The sequence below is a fragment of the Varroa destructor genome, unplaced genomic scaffold, assembly GCF_002443255.2.
Source record: "Varroa destructor unplaced genomic scaffold, Vdes_3.0 BEIS01000005.1, whole genome shotgun sequence".
Lineage (NCBI taxonomy): Eukaryota > Metazoa > Arthropoda > Arachnida > Mesostigmata > Varroidae > Varroa > Varroa destructor.
Genome location: NW_019211458.1, coordinates 23,194,068 through 23,210,475, shown reverse-complemented (window position 1 = coordinate 23,210,475; position 16,408 = coordinate 23,194,068). Strand labels below are relative to the sequence as shown.

Genomic DNA, 16,408 nt, shown 5'->3' with positions numbered 1-16,408 from the left:
TGAGTTTTTGTCGAAATCTAATTACATGCACGTGGTCAAGGACGCAGAGCACCCACTAGTGGCTGGCTTTTGTGGTTAAGCCTCTACCAAAGTCTCGTTTTATTTATGTCATATACAGCATTCCACTCATTCGGCCAGCCGTCTTTTGCCATAAGGCTATGCTCCCGCAGGTCTTCTTGCCTCCGCTGGAGCCCGCGAAATCTTTTGCTGTTTAGAATTATCAACGTTTGTAAAACATCCACACAGACAAAAGCAAATACAGCTGCGAGATTACATCAATGCATTGACTCACGCAGGCGTCTGCGGCGAAAACAAGCCAAGAAAGAAACGAAGGGGCGACCAAGATCTAGCCTCTAGTTATGTTTCGATGGCCGTTCCGATAGCAGGCCCACATGAAATATTAAGTAAGACACAGCACCTTCCTAGTGTGATGGAAGAAGCGTTTGTTGTAGTTTTCTAGTCGCTTCCTCTTTAAAGATTATCTAGATGGAGTAATGACCTCTGTGGCGAAGCACCGATTTGCTTCTAGCTAAAAGCTGACGGAAGTGAGTGTTTTTATTTTCTTCTTATGGTCACCCGTTATGTATCGTTTTACTGGCATTCTGCTTTGTTGACTTTTAGGTGATTAGATTAACGACAATGTTCCCTAATATCCGCAGGCTGCTCTAGTACTTTTCGGGCCCGTACATACGCTAGCCTATACCTTTCTCTTGCATACGCCTTCCCCTAAACAAATGAAATGAGCGAGAAGCCAGATACAATGATACATGTCAAACGAACAGAGCCACTCGAAAGGTATTTACGCTAAAAATGCAGGTAATTTCTGTGTATCAGTTATGTAGGACTTCCTACCATCAGGGAAACGCGTCCTAGGCCCCTCTCAGTCCTGTAAAATTTCGTTTTGTAACTAATTTGGAGTATTCTTTTTATTTCAAGGCTTAGTGGGCTATCTTTGTATTATTTTTATGTTCTGTATCAGTTTGTATCAATCCTTTGGTGTATAGCACTGGAAAACAAATACAACTAAAGAAATAATAAAGATAGGACTAATACACATCGTGCATGAGCTATCAAAGAAAACAGTAATGTAAATGCGTTCGTATGTTGTTCGCTTCTACTTCATTAGTGGGAAGCGGAATCTTCAGTAAAGATAATTGGTCGCCAAAAAAACCTCGAACGACTTGAGAATGCATAGAAATCAGCTTACTTTAGCAATGGCAATCTGCCTATTAATACTCGACCCACGCACGTTACACTAACCCTTTCAACACGCACTGTGTTATTGCAACGTCATTTAGACTGAAGGATTTCTTGTACTAGTGAAAATAAAAGTCTGATTCCATATCTCCTCAAACCGGTGACTACTCAGTCATGCCGCTTGACATAGATAATTTACTTATTCATAATGAGCTCCCTATTTGATTTCGTTGTCACACCAATAGATATAACCACAAACGAATCCAATATCAGGAGCAAATTCGAGCGGTAGAGCTAAAACTCTGATCACGAAGGCAGCATGCTGAACGCCTGGAGCTCTGTCTATTACTTCGTTTTTCTTTCAACAACAGGAAGTTCAGCGTCTGCTTCGTTGTCTGTCCATATTGTCATTGTAACTTTTGTTTACATTTTTTATTCAGCAGCGTAATTAAGTTTTTCTATTAATTAATAAATGTGTTTAGTGCATGATGTGTTCGAATTTCGCAATAACTAAACACCTACATTTCAAGTTATATTATACTTCCTCAATACAGCTGAGGTCGTCTCGTCCCGAACTCTCCGCGGTCTAGGCAGTTGCAGAAGAAGTGATAGAGTAAACCGAACTTTAACTTTGCGGAAGAGCTGAAGAGGATGTATACAACATTGCGATGCCATGCTTAACAACGGCGAAAGAAACGTGAAGCTAGTGCTATATAGTTGTTGTAAGATACCACAGCAGACCTAGCATAAACTAAAAACGCCCGTATATAAATCGTTAATGACGTTTTTGCTTTACTTAAAAGTACAAACGGATATCGTTTGATATGGCGTTATCTTCGCCCCTACGAAACATCATCCGTTCAATTGATACCTGCGACCCTCATCGATATCGTCTCCGTAGCCCAAGGCCTGAAAACTGGAGCTGCAACCGTTTCAAAGGCAATAATAGGTTTAGAAAGTTCGCTACGCTTATCTTGCGACCATCGCAGGCTTATGATTCCTGAATCGACCAATCGCCAAACCACAAGCCTGCTGGTTGCGATGTGCCAGTGCGGATCTTGCAGCCATATGTGTCTTTGACTATGCGTATCACTGACCGTCTGCGTTTTTCTGAAAAACTATTGATGGGTTATCGTTGTCGTATCAGCTAGATCGGCTCAATATTCGTCTGGCGCCCTGCTGGTGAATGAAGCGGTTGCACGGCGCGATCTTACCAACGTCATTGCGAAATCCAGCCTAGCTTTACCAGTGCACCAAAATCGCGCATTTTGAAAATCCGTGGTAAACCCTACGCGCCTTTTTAGAGATCAATCCAGAGAGGACGTAAGCCCTCAAGGCGAACAGGGGCATGCGCAGGAAATCGCCGTTGCCAAACAGCGACGTGATCACGATCGCTACAAAAATCTGGCAACAAAGAAAGTATAGTCCATAGTTTAACCTAATTCGGTTCACGGCAAACACGTGCGGTGTTTCAACTGAGGGAATGGAGGTAGCCTTCTAAATTGACCAATCCCAGTAGACTAGCTTAATCCATATTCCACCTAAAGTGAACGATGGGATTGGCAAATATATATCTTTTTCATAATAGGTAAACACAAAGACGCCTCGCACTTAAATAAATATAAGAAGATAATAAGAAATAGTGTGACCTCTCTTTCTACGTATAGTTTTTGGGTTTAGCTGTCGATACCCAAATATAGATAGGGGAATGGTTATTTACCGCTGGATGACTCGAATATTGCAAAGTTCGCACTATTCCTTATTTAATTATGGCGGTGATTGAACGTTACCAAATTTACTCTGTGGCTACTTATTCGTCTACCTGAACGTTATTATATTACTGACTTATTGCCTTCCCCTATTTTGCGCTTCAAAGGTTACATGCCACTCTAGTCAGGCAAGCGATAAGAAAATCCTCTTACTTTTGGCGACGACTCACGAGCATAAAGGGTTTTCTAAAGTATTTCTTTACGCTGCATAGGCAGGAATTACTCAGTAATTTTTTTCCCGTACACTGTTATCCTTTCAAAGGACGTATGCACCGTTTCTACAGTACCCTATCTCTGATTCACGTTTAGAAATCACACGAAAAATATCAACTATTATTGTCTTCTCTGTTGCCAGCTAACGGCAAGTTGTCAACTAATATTTGTCGTTAGGAAATCGACAATGTCAATAAAGTGCAATGACAATTACGACAGCGATTGCCATAAAGTCCCGGTAATTACGTGGTTATCCATGATCCGTCTTTGTCTTTTGTCGGACGAAAGACGTTACGTGCTTTTGCAGGACCCAGATGCTTAGCCCAGCTATAAAAATATGGCCAGACGGCATCCCAGTGTGTGGACGAACCTCCAAACCGCATCATGAAGGGTGAAATACCCTTTGGAACGCTACGCTTTGTTAAGGCTTAAAATGAGGACATCCGGGCATGGGTTCAGGATGATAGTCGAATCGTTGCATTGTTGCAATATCCTGGCATACATTAGTGGGCGTACTGGTACTGTCGCTACGGTCGTCGTCCACGGTATTGTTTGTGACATGGCCACTAAACTGCAATAGCAGTTGACCCAAGGCTAACGATTAGGGCCAGTCATCTAGCAGCAGCTGAGTCCTATATTGTGACTGTGCGGTCGGACCGCCATGTTATCATAATTAAAACTGCACCTTGAGCGAGATTCGATCGCTTAGATTTCGTTTATCATTTAAACCAATTTTACTATGCGACCAGGACACATTAATTCTGTTACCGTCCTGCTGTTAAGACATGTGTGTATACGGATATTTTTCGAAGGTGCTGAATGTCCGTCTATAGACTTGAACCGCCATTTTTCAGTTACCATGATTTGTTTTTGAAAGAGCTGTACCACAGGCGCGTGAAGAATTAGTTTGCTTTTATCTGCACTATTTAATACAAATGGCTACTGAAATAAAGACAAACTACAAAACGCGAAAGTTGCCGGCGATCTTTACTGAAGGGAATTTTAAGAGGAAATTAGGCTAGGCAAGACGCCAATTATCTCCCATACTTAGAGTCGCTGAAAGCCAACTCACTGCGCTCACCAGGCCGATGACGCAATACTAGATATGAAGTCGTATTCAAAGTCGCTCGATCTCGCCAACTTTTATTATTACTTATATCACACGTTCAGACTGAAGCGGCAAGACCAAGAGTTGAAGAGGCTTCATTGGAGATTAGTAAATTTAACAGGTAGAGCAGAGATGACTGGACTAAGCATTGACCAGTGTCAAGGTTTCTCGTCTACAGCATAATAAGATCACCACTGGCACAACATAACGGCCATTTTTGTTATCGTCGCTATCAGCCACGGTCATAATACGTGCGCGTCAGTGCCTGTCTTTATTCATGCTAGATGCAGAATCAGTCATAATAATACGCATGCGCTGTGTACGCATTCAATAGAGTGTGAGACAATACTCAGGGAACAAGGTTCGGGGGGGGGGGGGGAAGGGGTCTTTGTATTGTCACTACGACAATCTATCTCATTAACATGTAGATGCTGTTTCCTCGTGGCGACTTAGAGATGTCTTGAAACTTCGTACCGCATCGCGTTGCGGCTTCGACAATAGACTCATTGGCCAATCAATCGTCTTACAGCAGAAGGCGTGGTACGACGGGTGCTAAGGGAATAAATTACGGAAGCAAAGCTACCGAGAGCTGAGCGAAAAAGAATTTTAATCAGCGAAGCCGTTGATCCATGTTTTAACCCAAAGGAGCATTATTTACATTATAGGCCATTTACATTAGGTCAATTACGTAAAACGTTTTGATGACCGCTCTCACAGTCGATGAAAGTTCATTATTGTTATTTATTGTTGGCGGAAATTCGATGTGGCCCTCCATTCGTTAGTTATCATTGCCATCAATAACGGTAGGGGCGTACTTCTGTTCATGTTTCCTTTAGAACTCGTTAAGGGTCTGTACGGCCTCACGTTGCAAACGAAATCTATTTGATTGCCAAGTATTTCGAAAAATCTGAGCTTTATATGAGGAGAATTATACTTAATAGTTGCAGGCAAATTACTGACTTTTTAGCAATATTTGGTCCAGATCCGCCTGGAGCGAAAGCATATGAGCTCTAACAATTTAGAAAAAAAATGCCAATATGGCCCCTAGATTTACCAGTATTCTTGAATATTCTGCTTCTATATAGCGGAATAGGTTGATTTTATACAATTTAGCCGACATACATGCTTGTGCCCTTAAATCGCGTCTATAGAATTGATACTAGATTTCGTTACAAGTAATGAAAAGAGTAAGAAACTGACTCATAGCGGCAAATTTTCCAACCGTATATAGATTTTATTTTGTTTTCAACTATTATATTTATTAAGATATTTTGTGCAAATGTGGACTATTGCATGTTTTATAAGGCTAAGACATTACCGTACCGGAAAGTACCGTTTGCTTACCGTTACTTGTGTGACTTGATCCTGAAGGGTTTTTACAGAAAACAGTTTTTGATTACGAAGTATTTTTTTTAAATTCACATAGAATTCTGATGATAGCAGTGCGGTACCCACGTATGAATCCGAGTGAGATTTATCACTGAGCTGAAGTGAGAACTTCGTTAGCTTAGGCATAGTCACTTCGATTAGCAATTGACCAATGTACAAAAACACGTCATATTACGGGTTAAAGCTAAATTCCCACGCTCGGTGTTATATACGCGCACGGTTCCGTGCGTCGTTGGAACTATGGCCTACGATACTGTGTTGCTCATTATACGAAGCCGTTACCGGCAACAGAGTAGCTCAAAGTCATTCAAAAAAAGAAAGAAAAAAGGCCGTTTCGTATCCTGTTAATACATATCGCCATTTTTATGATGATTGTTACAGATCGGTTATAGCTATTGCGAAGTTTGCCATTAGTGATATTTGCTCGATGACTATCGATACAACGACGTCGTAACGATGACGGCTATTATAGTAAACGGCTAAAATAGTTTTATTGCTATCGATGAAAAAGTTAGAGGAACGATGGAAAAAACAGACTACCTTTGTCGGAAAGCAGACACACTCAATTAAGGCAATATTACAGTGCTAATAAACCGGCCAACATATATATATACATAGGACAACATATTGATCTGAGATATATGTATGTGAAGGTTGAATGGAAGGAATTAGGGCCCGACTACGTTACCGCTCCGTATAGAAGCTATGGAAGATCATGTAGCTGGCGATGAGTGTTTCGTGATGGCTGAGACGAGATAGTAAATATGAAACTTCACTATTTTGTCAATGTAACCTTAACTGCATGGTTATGCCCTTTTTGGAAGAAGGTACTTGCATCCGAAACGATGGACGTGATAAACTTTTAGTGCGGTATTGCTTTTTTTTAACTCGTTTAACTGCTTAGCGGGCCCTCTTTCGAAATTAGACACGAAACCAGTCGATTTCTCGATGCGCCTTGACAACTCTCCTACGAATAGGTGAGACGATTGGAGTTTGTGAATTTTTTTGCCTAATAATTATTTTGCCTTGGCTAAAATAACATTGGCAAAAAAACTGTTAACGGTAAATTGCTCAACTTCAGTACCTTTTCTTAATAAAAATTTAACTTTTTCATATAAACACAGGTTTTAACACAATATTGTGAACGGCTTGCTCGAGGAAAACTAGTACCAAATGTTAAGTTACCCACACTGCTGGCTATATGACGACACAGTCAGCCCTTTTCTAGCTTAATGAGCAGGACAAACTCTTGAGCTTAAACAGCAGAACAAAAGCGGACAAAGATAGCGAAAATCTTGAGGATCACAGCGGTAAGAACTACCAGAATTCTATTGTTTTTCCAACGGCCTCTGTTTAGGTGCGCTTTTAGGTCGAAACATTTACAATCTAGAGATTCGAAGTAGAGAATTGTTATTTTAATTGAGCCAATTCGGTCTCGCGCGACTGGGTAAAGAATAAATTCAATTAAATACCAACTATAACGTTTCAACTTAGCCCATACTCGTGTGTGCTACAAGGTGCAAAAAAAATAAAATTTCAAACCACTAATTACATCTGACTCTCCAACCTGCTGCCAGGCCGTTAAACATCGATTATCTTTTATGTTCCAAAGCGAGCTGAGACTTATAAGAATAAATGTATTCCAATGTAGTCCATATGTATTTGCGCCTTCGCCAAGCATAGAATAGCAGACAAGAAAAAAAATAAGTATAAGGATACTTACGATCTAAACAAGACCTGCGAAATTGGCCTAATGCTACGGCATCCATCTGAACAATAGGTTCGATAGTTCCATATTTCTAGAAACCATAAGACTTGTTATCGTGCGGCGGCTGATATGCAAATGAAGCACCCCCGTATTGGGATAATATCAATCTTCTCAATACAGACTTAGATCTAGACCCGGTTTACAAGGAAATTCACAAAACCTTGCGGATAAACCGCAACACTATTATGAACAGCCTATAAATAGAACACAACAACATACGAAGCGTCGCTGTATAGTTTAAGGGGTTAATGCATCGCCTCTTATTGCTTTTGTTGTCTTTTAATTGTGCGCAGGCCCTGTCTTGATCCAGGCTTAGGACATAAAGTCGGCACATCGTTGTAGCTTTCGTGATTATCGCAATAACCTCCATTGTATAAGTCCGCTGACCTTGGTATGTCGCATGTTTGCCTATCCGTTTCTTTTAAAACACGTGATTTGGCCTGTTGCCAACAAATCCTGTCTTCATTTGTCCGCCACTTGTTCGTCAAGGACCTGTGTCAACTATTCGACTACGGCATCCGACAATATAAGGCGACGAGACCTTTTGTCGGCGATTACAAGTTTTGGTCCTCTAGAAATCTTGGTAGGACAGGCCAAGGGTGCCAGTGCATTTCAGCCAGCATTTTTCGTTTAACAGCCTGAAAAGGAAAGGCCCACTTGAGAAAGCCTGCGGTGGTGCGCGTTTCATAGCTGTGTAATGCGAACAAAGTAGGTTGGACGAAATCTTCCTTATTATAGTAGCGTTCATATTACGATGTCTGTAATAATGTTTGCTTGATTAGCAAGTACTTTAGTAGAAGACACAGAACGGATGCAGACGGCTCAGAAAGCAAAGTGGGGGTTCGAAACTTCACAGCAGGGCAATGAACACCCTGTCCTAAGACGGTTTAACGTCTGCGCGTCAAAAAAGATTGAGGACCATAAAAGATATCAAATGTAATGAATATTTGATTTACGAGTTCGTAATGCTATACATATAAATCATTACAATGCCTGAGACCTAACGTGACGTCGACGTTATAGTCGGATAAATTTTGCCACCAAAGTAACATAATCAAGTATAAATAAGTATCTACAAAATGTCATTCTTCTGGCTATAATCGCGAGATAATTAAAGCGTTTTAGTTTCGTTTCCGCAATTCACAACCCAAAGACCTCATATCAAAATTTACAGTTTCATATAGAGCAGGTCACTGATGCGTGTAACTCATAGTTGAGAGCTCTTGCACGCAATAATAAGGTTTTATGTGCAATTTGATAAGGGGTTAATATATAATCGTGCTAAAGTTGAATATACTGTAATTACTTTTCAACCCACATATTATCCTTAAGGTTAAATATTATGGACATCCCGTACAGAGTTGTACAAAGTGGACCAAAGGAAACGTCATAGACCTGTCGGCTTATCTTATACGACTTTGATTTAACGCTAAACGACTCTTGCATTATGGTGCCGACCCCCCCCCCCCCCCCCGCCGCCGCGGGTCGTTCCCCCATTGAAACCCAGCTCCTATATGAGTGTGAGGTAGACAATAAAGTATCCCTTTTATCTTGAATAGACAGACGAAAATAAAAACGCATCAATGGACCTTGACACAAAGTGGGGAAAATACCCTTTCGAACTCTATCTCAAGCAAGGCGCGCTCATCGTTGATTGACCGGTGCTTGTTTTCACATGGGGGTGTTACAGACAGCCCAGTTGACTGAAAATGGGTAACACAATTGGTCACGGTGTCCAAAAGCAATGGATACATCGCCGATGTATCATAGTACTATTTTAGTAAGACGAGGCCAGTTTGTTTCCGCCTTGATGGCAGAATGAGAATCACCACCACCGTGCTGCACGGAGTCCTAATATGGTTATATGTCTCAAGGTCTAGAGCGAAAAGGTAGAATGTTCGGATTGAGTAGGTCTAGACAAGAAAACCCTGGCTATAGAGAGCGAAGACAGATACTAGCTAACGAAAATAAGATGCAGCGACGTCCACTGTCGCTCTTCGGCCAATCTCGACTCCAATAATTGAGACCCAACAGCGACCACAACAAGAGACGAATCCAAGAGGTTTTTTCTTGGCGTACAACACATCGAAGGATTCTAACAGGCAACTGTTCTATGGACTGCTACGGAGGCAGCTATGAAGATGGCCGATGGACACAAAGCCGCGAGCGGATCGGATAGCAAGGGGAGTACGGCTGACGCTGGCGGCGCTGTCCCAAAAGCAAGCGAGTGGACGGTGGAGAAAAACGCACAACACTGCCCGGAGAAAAGAGGCTGATTTCTTTTTGAGGAGGAAAAAAGAACAACGTCCTCGTCGCCGGGAATCGGGAAATCCGATACTACTCTGCTTAGATTTTCTATACGCGGGAAACGATCGTAGTGCTCGGGTGTTGGCGAACTAGACTCGCCATCCCCTGCCATCGGTGAGAAGTATGGGGGTTGACAACATCGATGGACAATCTGCTTTGCTTGCTCGGCCTTTCGTCCTGTCGTCTATCCTGCTGCTTTGGTATCCTAACAGATCATCTCTTAGATGCTAAAGAAAAATATTTTCTTGAGGGCTCTCCAAAAATGCCCCACCCTTTTATTTATCCTTTCCGGGCTAGCTAAGGGAGGAGACTGCGCTCAACACCAAAATCTATGTCGCAGAGCACCGCCGTTATCGCTGTGGCTGTCGTTCGGCACCGGCGATGAGGCCACATCCTTTACCTCAGTAGCCGTAGTCCTGGGCGTACTGACATCGCAAAGGAAATAAGATACGGCGATGTGTTCGCCCATAGCAGGCACCAGACGCACACTTGGTCCTTTTTCTTTCTCTTTTGCTCTTGCATGCTCTCTCTCTCTCTCTTCTACGCGCGCTCTCACCTATACGTTTCCCCTCATTGCTTTTACCGCAATAGCAACTAGTGTGGGCTCATGAACCTTGGCATCGGCTTCGAACTACCATCCACAAACGCTTTCTCACGAACTGCAAAACTCCGCGACGTAGTAACTGAATCGACAGCGAGCGTTTCGTAGCAACGCTGTTTTTGTGGAAATTGAAAATTCCCTTCTTACAGACTGGGAATAAGGTTGAATGAAAAAAACAGCTGACGTGGGAGAAAACGTAAGAAAATGAAAACCGCAATATAGAGCAAATCTATATTTTTGTCTTGGGGTTTTCGTTTTTGGAACACGGCGACGGTTGTGATCAACCATTAGGTTCCACAGGAACAGAGCGCAGGTCCGGAAATGCCCTTTCGTCGTCCAGCGGAAAAGGAAGACTATTGGAATTGAGTAAATATAGTCTGGCAGGGTCTACTAGCTCCGAGCAGTCCCTGTAACCTGTTCAACGAATTACGTAGAGTAGTCATCAGTGCATTGAGGAGTTCACTGCGTACGTTTGTATGCTGTTGGATTGGGTCAATATTGAAAGAAATTCAAGATTACGCAAATATAAAGCTATCAGGTTCCTGTGGAGGTGAGGCATTTCGCTATTAAAGAAAAACATTCCTCTCTGTAGTGTTGTCGACCTTTGTTATTTAAAATATATTAAAAAACTACTCTGAGCTTTTAACAAGTGACCCAACTACTCTTTTAAATTTCTGGCCTTGGCAAATTTGCAGGTATTATGAATGGCATGGATTAATAGGATTCGAACCGGAGCCGACAATATCTTTAATAAAATGATAGACACACTTCGTCTTTTGCCGGTCGTCTGAAGCACTGCTTAACCGCAATTGGGGTAAGATTCGAAAAACCCGTTCATTCAGAGAGACTGATTAATAAATATCTACACCAGTGTCAATACTCTGAAACCTTGTCAACCAGCTCGTAAAAGGGCTTTCGCAATTTTTCGGTCACTTGAAACAGACCTGCCCTTAGTTACATTACACAAGTCCTATACACTAAATTGCATTGTACGTTGCTTTTTTTCGGTATTTAATGTATGTTAGCGTGACAATTTTATCACGGTGACACCGTGGACGGTTTTGCACGTGCAATACCGCAGAGTGCGTGACAGCCTCCGCTTTTCTGAAGAAATTGTTGACACCAGGACCTAAAGCAGCGAGGTTCAAGTTAATGCCAATTTACCGCATTGAACCTGCTCTTTAGGCTAAGTTGTCCCATAACTCGAATTTATTTCTGGGAGGCATGTTCTTGCTACTTGCTGGGCCCTAAAATAAGTTCGATGTCAAGGACAAGGAAACTTTAGACGCTAACGTTGTAAGGGGCTAATGCGCATGGCTGTTTCAGTGCCAATCTTTGTTATCTAAACATTGCAAGCGAAGTAAGTACACTTGTTAGGTTCTTTCTTTGCGTAATCGAAAGCTTGACAAAATCAATTTAACTACACTTACGTTAAACACGAGTGTAGGGGTACAAAATTCTCTGCCCGGAGTGCAAAACTCTATATATATATAATATTCGAAAATCAACACTTAACAAATACGTTTACAGGGAAGATATGTCCGTTTTGTCACCACCATTTGTGATCCACTGAATCTACACCTTATGACTATCAACTTGTTATAGTTACCTTTACTCGTCTACTTTCTCCACAAAAATATCAATATCAACATGATATTTGTCAAGTTAGATGACGACATTGTTCCACCTTTCCAGCTCTTCTTCGCGGTTGATGCGATATCAGATACGCTGCTTGATATCTTTTGGTCCTACCGTTGGCCGGACAACTTCTGCTTGTGCAGAGCTTCTCAAGCGATTTATTTTTCTGCTAGTGGACAGCATCAGACTGGAGCGCTGGCAGCAGACCCATTGATATCTCGCTTTCCAAATACCTTAGTCTTTGACAGCTTATCTCTCGTTCTTTCATATGTACCGCCTTGACTGAATTTGATACTTGGCACCTCGGATAACATAGCTCATGACGCCAGGTTGGTCCGTCGAAAATCTTACATCACACGAACGTAGCAATCTGGCTTAGTAAAAAAAGAAAACCGCTTAGCTAGATCTTGGCGTTCACACTGAAATTTTCTGCTAGCAAAGCAAAGTGCATTGTCTTCGGCCAGTCACCATGAGGCTCCAAATCTGCATCTACTTCAAATATCCCTTTAGGCGTAACTCATCGACGCGGATACCGTATCGAGCCCACATATTCTAATTATCTGAGTCAGCTAATTGCTTTGGCGGTCATAGTAACAGATAGCGGTGTAGAAAGCGGGAAACTACTCGGCGAGATGATTTGGTAAATTGTTGTGTTGCCTCCTGTGGTTATTACACTGACTATCCTATTGGTTCAGACAAATTTGTATTGTAATAACGTCCATCACACTGTTCATCTATGTAGTTGCTCGGATAATGCCCACACTTCTGATCCGTTAAAAGGACGCGATCCGCGCAAACGTTTGAAGCGGCGGTCAAATTAAACCTTCAGGAAAAGTTCAGTTCAGGGTATGAATCAACAAGGCCATAATTATGTCATTACAAAGCCCTGATAGGTCGATGTCGCGGAACGTCGATCTGGGTTCAGTTTACTTCGCATTATTATTTTGTTCAATAGGTAGCTTGCCTAAGCTTTATCGTAATCCTCGCAGACAAAAATAGTAAAGTAGGTTGCAATAGTTCTTCCACCAGGTGTAATTTTGAAAATTTTATAAGCCCTTTACTTACATAATGAACCATACTTACTAGTCTTAACAAAATGTAACAAAGCCCTGAACGAACTATTCTTACTGCAGCATTATTTTTATTGTTTATATTAACGTTAGGATTGTTGTTTAATATAATTACCGCCAAACAAAATCGAATGTGTAAAGCTTTCGCGGGTAGAATGTAAATTCAAAGCTGTAGATGAGCTTTCGCTGCCGTTATGTGTACATAGCATTTTAGTGAAATACATAGTCGTCTCCGGTAAATAGCTTGCTTAATAGCTTCGATACTATGACCTCTTTAAGTACAAATTGGAGGTAAACCGAAACCTGCCGCACCCTCATGTCGACTTTACCCTTACGAAACTCATGATCCCCCTGTCATTCTTCAATAGCTACGGCTCGTGCACGTACAGCCCCTGTGGATCTGAGCAATTTTCAGTCGAGAAGAAGATGTGTACCGCCTGGGGGGTGCAAGTGTCCCGTCTACGCAGGAACATGCTACAGATTAGCTTTATTTTGTCCGTGTGCAGGCTTTTCAGCTTTTTTTTTTGGGATTTATTAGCTTTTTCAGATAATATTAGTTCACAAAACTTGACGCATTAAGCAGGCTATATTGAGATGTATCTGATTATTTAGAAAAGAACATCTCTTGCGTAAAAATTAGCGTTTGCCTGTTATGGAACCATGGTGCTCAATGCTAAATATATTCTCAAAATCAGCTTGAAAGTAGCCAATTGTCATTAGCTTAGGGATCGTTAATAAGTGTCTGCTCTTAGCTAAATCTGTTGTCTGCTTGTTGACAAATCGCACGGACACAATCACTAAATTCGACTAGTTCGGCAACAGTCATTTCGACAGAAATTCAAAAGTTTTTGTCTCTTATATATATATATATATATATATATATAAGCTTCTATCAGCCCTTTCTCTGTTGTACTTAATTCCGGAAGGTGTTCCAGGGTTATCACCTTGAAAAAAGTCGTTGGAAGGAGATCGGTCGCTTGGTTGACAAATTTGACGGCTACGTACACCGTTGCAATCAATTTATTGCTGCTGCCTGCTAACGAGAAGATCCTCGTTGTGCCCCATTCTTATGGCTTCTACTGAAATTCATGACGGCGTGCATCCGACGTCAGTGTTCATTAGTAGTCTTTACTGTTAGTAAACGCGGGGTCAATCCAATGAAGCTTCGATGGCTTGCCATGTCCCCCGCTCGCTATGTGCCTCCCTTGCTCCGATGTTTGTTTCGTCTCAGGAGTAGGTACAGCTAAAATTAATAACGATCTCTTAGGTAAGATAGTGTTCCCCTAAAGGCGTTTTGCTATTCACCGGTATAGCCAGAGTTATTTGTAACGTAAACGTTGTACGCGTACGTGTAAATTCACAAAAATTAAGGTCGTTTCTATTTTTAATGTATCTTTAAATTATCTATGGTTATTGTTAAGCAACAATAGTTAAGTGAGGAGACGTATTAAAAGACTTTTTAGTCAGCCCATCACCACAAATTTTTGAGGTGAGGTCGTTCCATTAGGATGAGATGAAGTGCTCATAACTAAGGTCGTGTTGTCTCTCTCTAACTGCAACTTCTGAAGTAAGCAGATCGCTGTCGCGCTGATCACAACTTGCTTCCTGTAGTTATTTAAGAACAGCATCAATGCTACTGGCGACTTTTGATCACTGCCAACATAATTATATAATTATTGAATTACAGAATTTCTTCACAAACCTACGCCGTTTTCATTATGCAGTCGACCCAGTCGGGCCCTTACATGTATGTAAAAGTAAGTTGTTATACTTCGTGATCCTGTGCTCAAGAGACGGCAGCGTTGAGTGGGTAATAAATGAACTGCAAAGAACTGCTTAGGAAAGCGCTTCCAGCGCAAAGATAGATGCATTATCTAGCTAGCTAGAAATAGTTTACAACCAAGTTATTTATATGAGCATGAACTTATTGCTCGTTCGTTTTAACTGAATACGGTTAATATACGTGGAATCAATATTAGACAACAACCTGGGATTGTTTTATAAGGCACAACATTAATTGGGGAAGAAATAGCCTCTTTCGAGCAGTGCTGACAACTTAGTGTATCGAACAATAACGTCTATAAGATTTTGAGCAGAGTGCAAACAATTTTTTGATCAAAGTCACAGAATAACCGTACTGTATAACAGAATGAGCTAACATAAGTTGCTATGACTACCTAACATCGTTAGAAGAGCCTACCTAGAGCCTTAATTGAATAAACGGTATCAATAAAATTTGGCATGCTAGTGGTTTCGTGTCTATTCGAATGCCCGACCTGAGGGCGCTCGGCCCCGCAGCTTACGGGCCCGTGGACGTCGAGATGAAATTTAAGGAAGGAGAGCACGCGAATCCCAACGATGAACGCTCGCGTCAAGGAGAGCATTGCAAGCGACATGACAAATAGGCTCGATCTGATCGATTATATATATAGATAGAAGCAATTCAATTGTGATAAAAGTACCGTTTTTTAGTAAGTAGATACATATGCAGCTATTTGCTTGATAGAAGATCATAATTAATGATAATAATAGCAATAAGAGTCAAGGCGGGCGAAAATCTACAATATCGGACGTTCATTGACGCCCTTAGCGCACTGCACTGATATACGCTATAGCCGATTGTATCGACCTAGTAATTCTGCCGAATAAAAATGTCACATTAGCTGCCCTTAGTTAAGATATCCGCTTAACTGTTCCTTGCTAAACATAAACATGCTGCTGAAAAAACCCCTAGCGTTTGACGCATGAAGCTTAAGTCAGCGCTCAATCAATATAGCTAAATGCTAACACTCGAGTCTTTCTTCGTAGTTACGAATCAGAAATTGGCTAGTGGACAAGATTTTTTTTAAAGTGTGTCTCAAATCAGTAATGTTGAAGTCTGTTAAAACCTAAAATATAGATGTGCAGGCTGACTTATGCATAATTGAAAGCGAAAAAAAAACGAGAAAGAAAAGCTATTAGATAGATATAATGGCTATTGTATGCGCCCAAGCGTAAACAGTTTAAAAAAATATATGCCTTAAATAAGCTGTTTATCTTTAATAAATGATTGTAATAGTCTGCTTTGTTGGAAGTGTCACATACGCCGTAGGACCTTTGTCCCGTTGTTGTCCTGTAAAATCGTTTTGTATATTATAGCTACTCGTTAAGTAGAAGAGGTGAAAATGCGTTAAGCGTTAGAAGAGAATTTGTGGGATAGAGTGGACAGAAAGTTATGCATTTTAAAACTTCAAGATTCTTAGTCTCAAGCGGTACACCCTCATTGGTACAGCATCAAATGTTATTTATATAAGTTTACGTTGTTACTGTATATTATATTGACGAAGCTCTTTTGCAAAATATGGTTAA

General features: G+C 41.2%; 1 long non-coding RNA gene across 1 annotated transcript; it reads left to right on the top strand.

The window, feature by feature from the left end:
• The first annotated feature begins 398 nt into the window (after positions 1 to 398).
• LOC147755440 (uncharacterized) lies at positions 399 to 15,439 on the top strand. Its single transcript, XR_015328888.1, has 5 exons — positions 399 to 545; positions 11,048 to 11,166; positions 13,987 to 14,293; positions 14,748 to 14,817; positions 15,309 to 15,439. It is a non-coding gene; the product is annotated as an uncharacterized LOC147755440 (long non-coding RNA).
• The last annotated feature ends 969 nt before the right edge of the window (positions 15,440 to 16,408 follow it).